This window comes from Protopterus annectens, chromosome 8.part0 (assembly GCF_019279795.1).
Source record: "Protopterus annectens isolate FY-2018-M chromosome 8.part0, PAN1.0, whole genome shotgun sequence".
Classification (NCBI taxonomy): Eukaryota; Metazoa; Chordata; order Ceratodontiformes; family Protopteridae; genus Protopterus; species Protopterus annectens.
In genome coordinates, this window is record NC_056741.1 from 71,556,433 (window position 1) to 71,574,466 (window position 18,034).

Below are 18,034 nucleotides of genomic sequence, written 5' to 3' on the forward strand. Positions count from 1 at the left end.
TACCACACTTTTCAACCATGTAACCTGGACCGGAACACCAAATGCGGAGGTGTGTCTATATTCATTAAGGATATCCACACCTCCAGGCTAGTTGCTCAGCATAATGCAGCCGAGGTTATCCAAGTGCAACTAACTCTGGGCAAAACTGCAATCGAAATTGTAGCTTGCTACAGATCACCCACCATGCACCAGGATTCCCACTCCTCTTTTCTTGATGTACTGGAAAATATCAGGGTTCAACCAAACACCCTAATAATGGGCGATTTCAACTACCCCACCATTAACTGTGAAAACTACTCATGTACCAACTCATTCACTCAACACTTTCTGGAATTCATAAACTCCAATGCCCTGGATCAACTTATCCACACCCCCACCAGGGGCAACAATATCCTAGATCTAGTCATTACCAACATGAGTGACCGGTGTTCCACACCTGAAGTCAACGCCTCATTGGTCCGATCCTACCATAAGCTAATTAACCTATATATCCACATTCTCTCCCCACCCCCCATTAAGGAAACCATGGTAAAAATTTTCTCCAAAGCCAACTTCATGCTTTTTAAGACAGAAGTGGTGAACTTCATGACACCCATGCAGATGGACAATACAGTTACAACTACTGAATCCTACACAATTGCACTTTATAAGCACTTACATGAGTGCATGGATCGTGCTATCCCAAGTAGAACCTAGACGCTATCCTCCAAAAAAAGGAAGCCAATCTGGTGGTCCCCTGCCATAAACAAACTGTACAATAGAAGGAAGAAACTGCTGCAAAAGAGTGTAAAATCCCATGAGTGGAGGAGCTCCCTGGTCAGCCTAAGTAAGAAGCTGCAATCCCTGATAAAATCCTCCAAAGCTAATTACAAAAACAAAATTGCCACTGATTCTAAAGACAACCACAAATTATTCTATAGCTATGTCAAGAATCTCAAAGGCAACACTCAGATCTGCTCTGAGTTACAGCACAATGGCACTAAATATACAGACCCAACTCATATTGCCAACATCCTGGCAGATAGGTTCAGTGCTAACTTTACCCCCCTCTCCACCCCCTAAAGAGTCCATCTCTATACCGGAAGAATGCAAAGTTCCTGTAATCACGGCTGCACAGGTAAAAACCACACTCTCCAAAGCCAAGAACACAGCATCCATGGGACCAGACAACATCCCAGGCTGCGTTGTACACAAACTACAGAACGAACAGGCACCCCACCTAAGTACCATGTTCAGTCATAGCCTCACTTCAGGCTTTGTGCCTGCTGAATGGTGCACAGCAACGGTTATCCCACTACAAGGGGGGAGCCACCACGGACCCCGGGAACTACCGCCCCATTAGCCTGACGAGCCTGGTCTGCAAGGCCATGGAATGTATCATCATGGAACTTATAAACAAAGACATTGGTAATCTCCAAACTCTGGACCCCACCCAGTTCGGGTTTGTAAAAGGCAAATCATGTCTCCTAAATCCGACAGACTTCTTTGAAACAGTAACCAAAGCTGTAGACAAGGGTAAGGTGGTTCACACAGCCTATCTAGATCTTGCCAAGGCTTTCGACACCATCCCCCACTCTGGAATTATAGATAAACTCACTAAACTAGTTATAAATCCTTATGTCATATGTCACAAGATGGGTTGCCAACTGGCTCACTGAAAGAACCCACACTGTGAAAGTAGCAGACTCCAAATCCGACTTCAGACCAGTGACAAGTGGAGTACCACAGGGTTCAGTCCTGGGTCCTCTCCTGTTTGATATCTACTTCTCTGAAGTACAAGCTAACACAGAAGGTCTTTGGCTAATAAAGTTCGCAGATGACTGCAAACTAGGAGTCATAATCGAAACTCCTAACGATGTGGACAGCCTACAAAAGGGCCTCACTGAGACAGATGCCTGGTGTCAAAGCCATGGCCTCAAGCTCCAAGCTGACCCTTGGACTTGCCTGGTATGGGGCTTTTTTTTTTCTTTGTAAAGTATAGGAGCTGTTTCCTTAGCAAGGTACTTTGCAATTATAGGCTGTTTAGTGCCTACTATTAATTTCTCCTTGTTAACAAGGAGAGTTCAGTGTTTGTATGAGTTTAAGGCTTCCTAGTGCTTTCCAGCAGGTATTAGAGCAAGTGCTAGTCACAGGGATGCTTAAAGGTAAGATTGAAAATAATGCACTCTGCAGTGTGCACTAGAGAAGTTAGATGTGAAAGTAGGTAACTTGAGTTTTACCTGTTTAAAAAGTTAAGGTTTAGTGGAGAGTTACTATTTTTAAAACAGCAAGATGTAACCTGCCCAAGCAACAAAGACCTCTGAAGCTGAAACGCAAACAAACACCAATCACAACCAATGTGTCACATAGTTCACAACACCAGTGTGCCACCCAGCAACAGCCCCTAAGGCAAGACAATGTACCTAACACTTTAGTCATAGGTGACTCTCTAGTCCGGCACACTGATGTCCCTCTCACCAGGTTGAATAAGGAGAAAATTAAAGTCAGCTGCCTGTCGGGTGCCAGGATCCACCACATAACGCATGCACTCAAGTCACTCTACAACAAGTACAAATATGACTCTGTCATTGTCCATGTTGGAGTGAATGATGTGAGACGTACCTCCCTGGACTACATGAAAAGAGACATGGAAGAGCTCTCAGATCATGTGGCCCAGGCAGGTATGACCCTAGCCCTGAGTAGCATCCTGCCTTCGCCCAGAATTATACCACAATATAAGGATAAAATGATTGACTTCAACAATTGGCTAAGCTTATGGTGTCATTCAAAGGGGATCCAGTATCTGTCTGCCTGGGATGACATGATTGACAGACCACGATGCTTTGCCAGAGATGGTCTGCACCTGTCACCCCTGGGATTCAGGTTACTGGATAAGGCTCTTGCCACCCCTATAGTGCCCTTTTTAGGCAAACATCAAAGGACAAAACCACCACCGTAACAGGTACAAGCATGCAAAATCTGAAGGTAATGCTACTCAATGCTAGAAGTCTAAACCTCAAAAGGCACTCTCTCGAGGCACTCCTAAAAATGGAGAACATTGATATCTGTGCAGTAACTGAGACCTGGTTCAAGGCTCCAGAGAGCACCCCTGCAATACCAGGCTACAACTCTTACCACACTTTTCGGCCACCAAACCAGGACCGAAACACTAAAGGTGGAGGAGTGTCAATATTCACCAAGGATATTCACACCACCAGGCTAGTTGGCCAACACAATGTATCTGAAATTCTCCAAGTGCAACTAACATTAGGTAAGACTGCAATCCAAATTGTAGCTTGCTACAGATCCCCCACCATACCCCAAGATTCTCACTACACCTTTCTAAACATACTGGAAAATATTAAGATAGAACCAAACACCCTAATACTGGGTGATTTTAACTACCCTGCCATTAACTGGGAAAACTACTCATGTCCCAACACCTTTGTGCAACGGTTCTTGGAATTCATAAATTCCAATGCCCTGGATCAACTAATCCATAGTCCCACCAGGGGCTCCAATATCCTAGACCTGGTCATTACCAACATAGGAAATCAATGCTCCATACCTATGGTCACCCCCTCGTTAGTCAGGTCTGACCATAAGCTAATCACCCTTAACATCCACATCCCACCCCCAACCCCCAGTAAAGAAACCACCATAAAAAACTTCTCCAAAGCCAACTTTATGCTACTCAAGTCAGAAGTGACAAACTTCATGACACCCATGCAGATGGGAACTGAAAGTTCAACTGCTGAATCCTACACTAAGGCACTGTATGAGCACATCCACTCATGCATGAATCGTGCCATCCCAAATAGAACCAAAATGCTCTCATCCAAAAAAAGGAAGCCAATCTGGTGGTCCCCTGCCTTAAACAAACTTTACAACAAAAGGAAGAAACTTTTGCAGAAAAGAGGAAATTCCCAGGATGCAAAAAACTCCCTTACTAGCGTCAGTAAGAAACTGAGATGCCTCATAAAATCCTCCAAAGCTAGTTACGAAAATAAAATTGCCAAAGATTCCAAAGACAACCACAAAGCATTCTATAACTATTTCAAGAATCTAAATGGCAATGCTCAGATCTGCTCTGAGCTAAAACAGAATGGCATTAAATATACTGATCCGAAGGATATTGCCAATATCCTGGCAGATCGATTCAGTGCCAACTTCACCCCCATCTCACCCCCCTAAATGGCCCATCTCAATACTGGAAGATTGCCAAATTCCAGTAATAACGGCCACACAGGTACAAAACGCACTCTCTAAAGCCAAGAATACAGCATCCATGGGACCAGATGACATCCCGGCTGTGTACTACATGAACTACAATATGAACTGGCACCTCACCTAAGGGTCATGTTTAATCATAGCCTCACCTCAGGTTTCATGCCCACTGAGTGGAGCAGAGCTACAGTTATCCCAATCCACAAGGGGGGATCCACCTTGGATCCCGGAAACTACCATCCCATCAGTCTGACAAGCCTTATCTGCAAGGCCATGGAGCGTATTATCATGGAACTTATAAACAAAGACATTGGCAACCTTCAAACACTGGACCCCACCCAGTTTGGGTTTGTGAAGGGCCGATCTTGTCTCCTGAACCTGATTGACTTCTTTGAATCAGTCTCCAGAGCCATGGACAAGGGTAAGGTGGTCCACACAGCCTATCTAGACCTTGCCAAGGCCTTTGACACCATCCCCACTCTGGAATCATAGATAAACTTACTAAGTTGGGCATTAATCCCTATGTCACCCAATGGGTTGCTAAATGGCTTACTGATAGAACCCACACTGTAAAAGTAGCTGACTCCAAATCCAGCTCCAGACAAGTGACAAGTGGAGTACCTCAGGGTTCAGTCCTGGGCCGCTCTTGTTTGGCATCTACTTCTCTGAAGTACAGGTCAACATTAAGGGACTCTGGCTAACAAAGTTTGCAGATGACTGCAAACTGGGAGCCATTATTGAATCCCCAAATTATGTGGATACTCTACAAAAGGGCCTTACAGAAACAGATGCTTGGTGCCAGAGCCATGGGCTCAAGCTCAATGCCAAGAAATGTATTGTTATCCCCTTTGGGAAAAAACATGTATCCATGAATTACCATATAGGTGGCAGTACACTAAACACAGAAAGTGTGATAAGAGACTTAGGGACACAGGTGGACAGTGGTCTCACCTTCGATAACCACATCGCCACAACAGTCAGGAAATCCTTCTATGTGGCACACCTCATCACGAAGGGCTTTTCATCCAGAAAAAAGGAGGTCATTGTCCCACCATACTCATCCCTCATTAGACCCATTATAGAATACAATGCCCCATTTGGTATGTACCTCTCAAGACATCTGCAACAACTGGAAAGGCCTCAGAAATACCTCACTAAAAGAATCACAGGCCTAAAGCAGATGCCCTACACTGACCGCCTTAAAAAACTCCAGCTATACTCTGTTGCATATTGTCTACTCAGAGGCGATCTCTGCTTAACATACAAGGCCATGTCAAACCCAGAGCTGTTGGACATGCTACACTTAAATAAATCCCAATCCCTCAGAGCTACATGCCCCAGGAATCTAAACCTTGTCATCACAATAAACAAAACATGCTGGAGGGATAGGTTCCTGACCCAGAGAGTCCCCAGACACTGGAATAGATTGCCCATACATGTCAAGCAGAGTGCCTCTTTGGACCTCTTCAAGAGGAACCTTGACGATTGGATGGGAGAAAGGAAATTCACCCCAGGGATCATGTCAGTCGCCCTGCTAGACAGGGGTCCAGGAAAGTAAATAATGTGGGAAGAAATACCCAGGGAATTGTTATGGCTAGGCTTGTATAGGCCCTAGGGCTGATAGCCTAGTACCAACCTATGAACCTATGAACCAAAAAGTGCATTGTCACCCCCTTTGGTAAAAAAACTCTGTACCCATGAACTACAACATAGGCAGTAGTATACCTAACACCGAAAGTGTGATAAGAGACCTTGGGACACAGGTGGATAGTAGTCTCTCCTTTGATAATCACATTGCCACAGTATTTAGGAAATCCTTCTATGTGGCACACCTCATCACAAAAGGTTTCTCATCCAGAAAATAAGAGGTAATTGTTTCCCTCTACTCATCACTCATTAGACCCATTATAGAGTACAACGCCCCTTTTGGTATGTACCTCACAAGGCATCTACAACAACTGGAAAGGCCACAGAAATACCTCACAAAGAGGATTACCAGCCTCAAACAGATGCCCTACGCAGACCATCTCAAAAATCTCCAGCTTTACTCCGTCACATATCGCTTACTCAGAGGTGATCTCTGCCTAACATACAAAGCTATGTCAAACCCAGAGCTGTTGGACATGCTCCACTTAAAGAAATCCCAATCCCTCTGAGCTACATGCTCTAGGGACCTAAACCTTGTCACCACAATAAACAGAACATGCCAGAGGGATAGATTCCTGTCTCAGAGACTTTCCATACTCTGGAATAAACTACCTATCTATATCAAACAAAGATCCTCATTAGCACTCTTCAAGAAAAATCTTGATGATTGGATGGGAAATAGGAAATTCACCCTAGGGATCACCTCTGTGGCTCTGCTCGACACTGCCACAGGAAAATAATTTTCTTGGGTGGCAAAAGCCATGGTACCTTTTTGGCTGGGCTTGTATAGGCCCTAGACCTTGTGTAGTTACGCATAACCTCAGAATGCATTGACATGCGACTGTTAACTTAATGAGTAGAAGAAAGTTTACTCCATATAAATTACTATAATTAATACAACTACTCATGGAATACACTTGAAACACGATGTATCACATAAACAGAGATCTTTAATACAGGCATATATATATATGATAATGTAGGTGTTAAGGTGTGGAGTATGAAACTTATTGTAAGCATCTGGTGGCTGGCTTTGGACCTCTATGACCCTCCAACAATGATCTTCTGTATACCTCTGATGGAGGTCATCATAGCAGTAGTGGACCTGCATACCAGTCCAGCAGATCCCAGTTTGTCTGCAGTGCTCCCTCTCAATCCTCTTCCAGATGCCAATCATAGAAAACTTCCTGGTGAGTGCTCACATCCTGTACTCATCTTCAGCATAGACAGTGAGCGTCTGTGTAATCTCCTCTGTCCAGTTCAGTGCCCGGACTCAGTGGAACCTCCTCTCAGTCGACAGTCTTTAGTAATATTACATTGCAGAAAAATGCCTTCCAAAAAATGCTAACTGAGGTCCCACTTAGATCACAGGTAGCAACGGTACAATAAGAATAATTACCAATATTGCAGTTTAAAGTTGGTGCATTTAGCATGGTGCAGACCACTGGAGGACATCGGACAAGGTTTATTTTATTTTATTTTATTGACATTTGTTAACTGGGTTGGTCCAGCTGGGCTTGTGGCTCATTTTCAGTGGAGACATGAGGAGAAAAGCTCCAAAAAAAAAAAACCCACAGTTTACAGAGAATCAAACATTTGAGTAAAAAATATGGTCAAAATCAATTATACAAGAACGTTAGAGAGACAAAGCAGAAATGCAAACACATGATATATACATATCAATATTTTTACAGACTAAAAAATATATTTACATATTTACAAAAAGAGTTAAGTCCAACAGTATTGATTGTAGAGTTTAATAAGTATCCACAATAGTGGAGTACTTAGCTGTATCTGGAGGGACTGAAAAGGTATATAGTGGGGTTGTGGAGATCTTACGTAGGAACTTGACAAGGACATATTTTGGAGTTGAGTAGATGAAGTTTGAGTTTTTCTTTAAAGTGGGATGGGTGAATGATGGGACAAATGTCTCTTGGGAGTTTGTTCCAGGCTTGGGCGACAGAATGTTTATATAGGAGTTTGCCAGCTATTTTTTTGGGTTGGTAGATTTGTAGCAGTTGCTGATTAGAGGTACGAATAGTCTGCGGAGGAGTGTAGATAGAGATGAAGGAAGAGAGACCAAGGCAGGATGAAGGTTTGTAAACAATGAAGTGTAACATTTGAAGTTGTGACAGCAGTAGAAGATGGGGGGATTCTAACCAGTGGAGAGTATTTAGGGCAAGGCAGTGATGTGTATTGTATGAAGAGTGTGTGATAAATCTAGCTAACTTGTGGTAAGTTTGTTGGAGTTTGTTTAAAGTAGTAGTTTGGATGCTGGTGATCAAAATTAATAACATTAACTTTCAGACAATAGGGAAATATCAGTGTACTACTGAAAAGGTGGTTTATGCAATTAAATGTAGTTCTAATAAATACTATATAGGTCACACTAAATGTATGTTTAAAAAAGATTATTAGAACATTTCAGGGATATAAGGCTAGGCAAAATGGAAAGTCCTTTAGCTCAACATTTTAAACAGTACCACAATGGTAACTTTGTAGGCTTAAAAGCCACTATTTTAGAACATATACAGGGAAAAAGAGATAGTGATTATGTCAAAAATGTGTTATTGTATAAAGAAATACTTTTCATTTTAAAATATGGCACTTTAATTCCACAGAGTCTAAATACAGACTGCTATTGGAAGTGTGTAATTTAATTAATTGGAAATGTATCTTTAAGAGTTTTAACAAGTGTATATCAATTAATTAATGATTTAATTGGCCACTGGGGGTATATAAGGTTAATGTTTTTTGTAATGAATGTACTCCTTGAAGGCTTATGTGAAGCCGAGGTGCTAGAGTGCTTATTTCTTTTTTGTGCCACTGTTTGAATCTTTGCTGTTTTTTATTAAATTTTGACCATACCTTGATGTTCATTGTTTTTGGGATACTTTTCTTACTGTTGTCAAGAGTATTTAAGTTATGGCCAGTGATCCTACACTTAATTTACCTAGAATTTTTAGAGAAGAAATGTCAGATTCTTCTCAGTTAATCCTGGATGGCTTTTTATGTTCAAACACCAAGAGGGAGAAAGGCGGAGGTGAAAGACCAGCCAGCAGTGGTGAAGGGCTACCCTCGCAGATGTGGGAGAGGCTTCTTAATGAGACAAGAAGTAAGCGTATGCCGAATCCATTCTCTGAGGTGGGTAAGTGTTCCACTGTTATCCATGGTGAAGCAAGAACTTTGTTTCAGAAATTGGAGCAGTTGCTCAACAAAGAATCTTTAACACATTATAATAGACTTAGTCTCCAGAGATATCTGAAGCTGGACATAGCACCGAGGGGGTTACGGTCAATGAAACTTCCTTCTCTACCTTTTGACTTGTCAAATAATGAGGAGAAAGCTTTTTGGCAGAGATGGGAGAAAGCTGCTCACTGCTGTTCACTTGAGTGGGTCAGTCGAACGCGATGAGGTAAAGCTTTTTGCTTTGAGAAAAGACATTAATGCTGTGTGTCACAATATTTTGCTATCTCCTGATAAAAAAAATGTTTTGAAACATGCCTGAGTGATATTCAGGAGAAATTAGGTGTTTTTGAAAAGAAAATACGTGATCAGAAATGAAATAAAATAAAATAAAAAGAGACCTTAGGGACTATGACAATGGTACGGCCTTTTTAGGCCAATGACTCAACGTCGGGGGTCACGTGTACATTTTCAAAAACAGGAAGGAGAGAGAAGTTAGAGAAGCAGCATCGTTTAGTGATGCGAGCCGTTACCAGAGCGACTTGGAAGGTGAGCAGGCATTTCCTGCTTTACCCGAGCCCAATGACACTCAATACATGCAGGATCATTTTCGTCAGGAAGGTGGACAATATCAAACTAGAAAGTAACAGTTTCATGGACAAGAATGGGACCAGCATAAAGGAGGTAAATACCATGGACAATGGAAAAATAACAAAAGAACTAAATGGCATTGATTCATTGTATAATACTGTTAATGCTGTTTTGAATTTATCTGGTGATGCATTGGATGATAGTTTAAATACTGCTTTGCAATGTGGCCTTAAATCTATTCCCTACAGTATTGCCAAGAATACATTATTTTAAGATTGAGATTTTTAAATTAATCAGGAAAATGCATTTGTGGTACTATTTTCATGTGTATAATGTAGATAGATCTAAGAATTGGATAGAAAATGTACATATGTGACTAATTATAGTACAGACGATGTTTTTATTAATGAGATGTCTGATGATTCTTTTGTCTCATGTAGCAGTGACATTAATGCTTATTGTGCTATAGACACAACAGATTTAAAAGTATCAAGTAAATTTATATCACCATTCACCATTTATACATGAAGATATAAAACATTTCAATTTATGGCTGATTTTGAAATTGAAATGTTACTTAAAAATTTAGATAAAAAGAATGTTGATTATAATTTCACAAAAAATGAATGGTTAGCATTAAAAGAATTTTCACATCAGAATAAACTTGTGATAAAACCTTCTGATAAAGGTAATAACATAGTGGTGATGCACCATTCTCATTATAGTAGGATGTGCTATGAGTTGATACAGGATGAGTAAGTATATAAAATTGTGACAAACACCAAGATGGAAAAAGCTAAGATAGACTATATGAGCCTGATTATTAGGGGGCATAGATTGGGATACTAGACTGAATATGATGTTGAGAAAAAAATGTCTAGTGTTGAAACAGAAATGCCATATTTTTACTGTTTGCCCAAAGTACACAAAAGTTTGATGAATCCACCAGGAAGACCAATTGCTAGAAAATATTTCTTACACAGTTTGGGATTGGTTTTGCATAAATGTTTGTTAAAACAAGTTACTCAGCTTTCATCTTATATAAAAGATTAATTTGACTTTTTGGAGAAAATTAAAGGGGTGAAGTGGAAGAAAGAGATGTACTGGGTAACGATTGATGTGAAAAGCCTATACACCAATATAAAGCACATTTATGGAAAGGAAGCTCTTAGTATCTACTTAGGTGATAGTCCATTAGCACATTATATTATGGATTTTAGTTTAGAGAATAACTTTTTCTGCTTCTAAGATAAATTGTACCATCAGATACAAGGTACGGAGATGGGCTCCTCATTCGCACCTATGTATGATAATTTATTTATGGGGATGTTCAAAACAGAATATATTTACACAAATCCATTTTACAAACAATATGTCAAGTCCTACTTTAGATTTATAGATGACTTGATATTTCTTTGTGATGGTGGTATAGAAAGTGTTCAAGATTTTATATTAGAATTACAAAGAAATAGATTTTCTATACAATTATTTGGATTACGTTTTGGAAATAAAATTTCATTTCTTGATATTACATTAGAAGGGACGGTTGAAGAAGGAATAAAGACATGTTTATATAGGAAATTTGGTGTGGTTAATCAGTTTATGATGGGTAATAGCTGTCATCCTAAACATACTTTGGACTCTTTTCCATATGGAGAATTTTTTAAAATTTCAAGAATATGTAATAATTATAATTTTGAACACGAGTTACAATATACAGTGGATATGTTTATAGAAAGAAATATGACAGACAGGTAATTGAGAGAAGTGTCAATAGAATAAAAAGAAAGATATGGTAATAATAATGTAAAATGTGGGATTCTACCCTATAGGGAGAAAAAAGGTATAACAGATGAAATTTTTTTCATAGTTATGACATAATATTCTGAGTGATAGTGTAAAACAAATAATTGGACATTATTGGAAATTTCTGTCTAGATTTCATGAATTGGAAGGTTTGGTACAACAAAGTTTTTTTTTCATATAAAAAAGGAAATAGTCTGAGGGATATATTAGTACATATTAAATTTAATGACAGCTTGTTATGACAGATTCAGATAAAAGGAACAAAACCACATGGGGGTTGCACAGGATATGAATACACAGAGCAAACATTTCCCAAAATTAATAATATTAACTTTCAGACAATAGGGGAATATCAGTGTATTACTGAAAAGGTGATTTATGTAATTAAATGTAGTTGTAATAAATACTATATAGGTCACACTAAACATATGTTTAAAAAAAGATTATTAGAACATTTCAGGGATATAAGGCTAGGCAAAATGGAAAGTCCTTTAGCTCAACATTTTAAACAGTATCACAATGGTAACTTTGTAGGCTTAAAAGACACTATTTTAGAACAAATACAGGGAGAAAAAGATAGTGATTACGTCAGAAATTTGTTATTGTATAAAGAAACACTTTTCATTTTAAAATATGGAACTTTAATTCCATAGGGTCTGAATACGGACTGCTGTCGGAAGTGTGTAATTTAATTGGAAATGTATCTTTAAGATTTTTAACAAGTTAATGATTTAATTGGCCACTGGGGGTATATAAGGTTAATGTTTTTTGTAATGAATGTACTCCTTGAAGGCTTATGTGAAGCCAAGGCATTAGAGTGCTTATTTGTTTTTTGTGCCACTGTGAGAATCTTTGCTGTTTTTTTATTAAATTTTGACCATACCTTGATGTTCATTGTTTTTGTGTTTATATAGGAGTTTACCAGCTATTTTTTTGTGTTGGTAGATTTGTAGTAGTTGCTGATTAGAGGTACGGAGAGTCTGTGGAAGAGTGTAGACAGAGATGAAGGAAGAGAGAGCAGGGCAGGATGAAGGTTTATAAAGAATGAAGTGTAACATTTGAAGTTGTGACAGCAGTAGAAGATGGGGACATTCTAACCAGTGGAGAGTATTTAGGGCAAGGCAGCAATGTGTATTGTATGGAGAGTTTGTGATAAATCTAGCTAACTTGTGATGTTTGTTGGTGTTTGTTTAAAGCAGTAGTTTGGATGTTGGTGAGTACTGGGGCTGCATATAGGATGGAGGGTAGGAAAAGAGGTTGTGTAAGGGAGAGTCTGGCATTTGTAGTTAGAATTTTTTGTTGCGATACAGCAAACCAAGTTTCTGGTGAGTCTTTTTTATGCTTTGGAGAATGTGCAAGTTGAATTTAAGTTTATCATCTATGATGACCCCAATGAGTTTAGTCTGAGCTTCAGGTTGGATAACAGTATTATTAGAGGAAGTAATAGGAAAGGTGGATTTGAGGTGAGAGAGAGATCGGGGGAAAATTAATAAGAGTTTGGTCTTTGGGTTAAGAATGAGTAGATTCCTGGACATCCACTGTTCAGTGGATATCAAGGCCTGTTGAGTAAGAGTGTGGAGATTGGAGATATTGTCTGAGATGGAGATGAGAGTCGAGTCATCTGCATATTGGATGAGGGAGGATTGTTTACAAGAAGTATAGAGATCATTGGTAAAGACATTAAATAGGAATGGTCCCCAGGATGGAACCTTGTGGTACCCTGGTTGGGACAGGTATGAATGGAGAAGTGGAAGAGAGCCATTTAACAGATTGCTGCCTGCAGAATAAGTAACTGGAGAACCAGGCAGGGGAGGAAGATGATAGATTGGGATCTGCACGTTTAGATAGCAGTAGGGGATGGGAGACTGTATCAAAGGCTTTGGAAAGGTCAAGGAAGACACATGATATGAGTTTGTTATTGTCTAGGGCCTCGGCAATGGTATGTGTAAAGGATAAGAGGGCAGTAGTTGTGCTGTGGTTGGGACGGAAACCATGCTGAGTGGGAGTAAGGAGGTTATGCTGGAGGAGGTAGTTGTGAGTGGATACATTTTTCAAGAATCTTAGAGAGGGGAGCTAGAATAGCTATAGGTCGGTAGTTAGATGGGTCTGTAGAGTTTCCACCTTTATGCAGGGGAATAGTGAAAAAGGATTTCCATAGGGTAGGGATGGTGGATTCCTGAATAGATGTATTGATTAGTATAGATACTGGATAGGCAATGGAGTCAGCAGCACATTTGAGGAAGGTAGGAGGTAGATTGTCAATGGAGGGAGAGTAATGTTTGAGTTTGTGAAGAAGAGATCTGATGTAGGAAGTAGGAACCGGATGTAAAGAGAATAGTTGTTTGTTAGAAGGATTGGGAGGGGCAGGCAGAGACGTTGTGTTACAGTTGGAAGACAGGAGTGTTTGAATGGTTTCAATAAAGGGTTTATTGAGAAGAGTAGCAGTTTCCAGAGGAGATGTATTTGGGTAGGGGCAGCCTGGAGAGAAAATTTTGTTAATATTATACCAGAACTTGCGAGGGTTGGATTTGTTATTGAATTGGGCAGAGTTATAAAAGGACTTTTTGTCATTATTGGTTTGTTTTTTTGTAAGATTTCTGAGGTGTCTATAATTATGTAGCAGTGGTAATTCCTTTGTTTGATCCAGGCTTTGCAAGCTCTATCTCTTTTAGCATAAGGGACTTAGTTTCTTTTGACAGCCAGACAGCATAATTGGGTTTTATTCTAACCTTCCTATAGGAAGCAAGGGAGTTCAGGGCATTCAGGAAGATGTTATTGAACCTAGTAACTGCATTGCTGAGAGGGATTTGTTTAAGGATGAACCAGTCAACTGTGGCTAGAATAGAGTTGAATTGGACTGAATTAAAATTAGAGAGTTTTCAGCAATCTCTATAAAGGTGGGATTTGGGGGTTGGATGGTGTATCTAAGGACCGAGATGGGGAGGTGGTCGCTAAGTTGGTCTGGTAAGGTAGTGGGGTTATGGTAGTGGTGAGGGGAGTTGGTGAGTATCCAGTCAATTATGGAGCCAGAAGATGAGTTTTTATGGAGGAGGGTGGGCGAAGATGTCAGTTGATGGAAACCATGCAGGTTGATGTTGAGTTGTGGAGAGTCAGTTTTGTTTAGACCAATCTAGGTTAACATTGCCTAAGATGAGGGTTTCATAGGGAATATTGTGGGAAAACCAGAATAAGATATTCTCTAAAGTGGATGAATTGTTACCAGGAGGGATATAGATGGCAGCAACAGTTATTTTGTTGTGAGGGTTAAGGTGGCATTTAAGGATGATGAGTTCAGCTGGGTGAAAGTCAGGGATGGGTGTGGGGAAAGGTGAGAAATTGAGGCTATTTGAGTGGAGGATGGCTATACCACTCCCCTTTTTGGGGAATCTATTAGAGCAATAGATATTATAGCCTGGTGGGAGAATTTCATTGTTAGTGATATGTGGCTTAAGCCAGGTTTCAGATAAGGAAAGGATGTAATGGTTTGTATGCATTATCCAGGCATGGAAATTAGTAATTTTGATGGTTAGATTTTGAATATTTAGAGATTATATTGCCAGGCGCTTGGATATGGATGAGTTTAGTGTAAACGGCTGGGTATGATGAGAGGTGTTTGGGGAAGGAAGGGAGGTTGAAGATAAGGGGGGTGTTTGATTAAGAGGAGAGGGGGAGGGGCCAGGGCTGGGGTGGATATCCCCAGATATGAGTAGGTTATTAGTGGGAAGAGGGGGTACAGTAGTACATAGATGTAGTTTGTGTAACTTGGTTTAGATTTGTAGGTAGGAAGGTGGATTTGCAATATAGACAGTTTGTGAAGAGAAGAGGTGGGGAAGTTGAAAAGGCCTGGTGAGATAGGAAAGTAGGAAGGTGTAGAATGAGTGTCAAAAGTATAGGAGGTCGGAGAGCATAAAATAGAATAAGGAAGGTGTGAGTGATAAGAGGTTAGAGCAGACAGAAGAAGTAGGAGTGAGGTGGTAATGATAAGGTGTTTAATAGGTATAATAATAATAATAATAATAATAATAATAATAATAATAATAATAATAATAATAATAAGGTATAATAATAATATAATAATAATATAATAATGTGTAGGGGTTATAGACAGGGTGTAATAGTAGGGGAGGGAAGTGATGTATTTGGTGTCCGACAGGAAGCAGTTTGTTAGTGGATGTTGGGAAGGAATGGGAGAGAGTGGATGGTATAAAGGCAATTGTAATGGGGTGGGTGTGAATGGGGATAGGGTAGGGGAACAAAGTGAGCCCGAGTGGAGCTAGTAAAGATATTCCCATTTATTGATACCTGTTGAGTAGTTGAGCTGAGCACTGTACACTTATGTTGAGCTATTGGGTAATGCACCTAGATTTTAGAACTTATGCGGACATTTGCTAATGGAGATCCAATACATTGAATGCTAATGGATATCATTAATTATGCATGATGCAAATGGTACTTAAAAGGTGTGCGCCTTCAGTTAACTTTACTCTAGGATATAGATGAATTATAAGTAGCTTCCACAGGTAAGCTGTCACCTGTCTGCATTATTGTAGAATACAGTGCTATTATCACATACTTATGTTTGTATTATGCTGTGGAAAACAACTGAAATACTTTTTCATGCATATATTGCTTAAAATTCTCTGCATTACAGTCTGTCAGCTACATAAAGAAGGGGAGTCAACTTCTACAATATGCATGCATATGGGAACATATCCATCAGTAACAAGGAGGTTTCCCCATATACAGTTGTAAGGCTACAAACCAACTAACCCCACTGCAGTACAGATATGGATGGAAACAATACATATCTCACCTGTATCATCTGATACAGATATGGATGGAAACAATATATATCCATAGCTAATGCAGAATCACCTGTATCATCTGATACAGATATAGCTAGAAACAATATGTATCCATAGCTAATGCAGAATCACCTGTATCATCTGATACAGATATGGATGGAAACAATATATATCCATAGCTAATGCAAATATATCATCTGATACAGATATGGATGGAAACAATATATATATATATATATCCATAGCTAATGCAGAATCACCTGTATCATCTGATACAGGTATGGATGGAAACAATATATATTCATAGCTAATGCAGAATCACCTGTATCATCTGATACAGATATGGCTGGAAACAATACGTATCCATAGCTAATGCAGAATCACCTGTATCATCTGATACAGATATGGATGGAAACAATATATATCCATAGCTAATGCAGATATATCATCTGATACAGATATGGATGGAAACAATATATATATATATCCATAGCTAATGCAGAATCACCTGTATCATCTGATACAGGTATGGATGGAAACAATATATATCCATAGCTAATGCAGAATCACCTGTATCATCTGATACAGATATGGCTGGAAACAATACGTATCCATAGCTAATGCAGAATCACCTGTATCATCTGATACAGATATGGCTGGAAACAATATATATCCATAGCTAATGCAGAATTACCTGTATCATCTGATACAGATATGGATGGAAACAATATATATCCATAGCTAATGCAGAATCAGCTGTATCATCTGATACAGATATGGATGGAAGCAATATATATCCATAGCTAATGCAGAATCACCTGTATCATCTGATACAGATATGGATGAAAACAATATATATCCATAGCTAATGCAGAATCACCTGTATCATCTGATACAGATATGGCTGGAAACAATATGTATCCATAGCTAATGCAGAATCACCCGTATCATCTGATACAGATATGGATGGAAACAATATATATCCATAGCTTCATAGGTTCATAGGTTGGTACTAGGCTATCAGCCCTAGGGCCTATACAAGCCTAGCCATAACAATTCCCTGGCTATTTCTTCCCACACTATTTACTTCCCTGGACCCCTGTCTAGCAGGGCGACTGACGTGATCCCCGGGGTGAATTTCTTTTCTCCCATCCAGTCATCAAGGTTCCTTTAGAAGAGGGCCAAAGAAGCACTCTGCTTGACATGTATGGGCAATCTATTCCAGAGTTTGGGGAGTCTCTGGGTCAGGAACCTATCCTTCCAGCATGTTTTGTTTATTGACAAGGTTTAGATCCCTCGAGCATGTGGCTCTGAGGGATTGGGATTTCTTTAAGTGTAGCATGTCCAACAGCTCTGGGTTTGACATGGCCTTGTATGTTAAGCAGAGATCGCCTCAGAGTAGATGAAATGCGACACAGTATAGCTGGAGTTTGTTAAGGTGGTCAGTGTAGGGCATCTGCTTTAGGCCTGTGATTCTTTTAGTGAGATATTTCTGCGGCCTTTCCAGTTGTTGCAGATGTCTTGAGAGGTACATACCAAACGGGGAGTTGTATTCTATAAAGGGTCTAATGAGGGATAAGTACAGTGGGACAATGACCTCCTTTTTTCTGGATGAAAAGCCTTTAGTGATGAGGTGTGCCACATAGAAGGATTTCCTGACTGTTGTGGTGATGTGGTTATCTAAGGTGAGACCACTGTCCACCTGTGTCCCTAAGTCTCTTATCACACTTTCAGTGTTTAGTGTACTACCACCTATGTGGTAATTCACGGGTACATGTTTTTTCCCAAAGGGG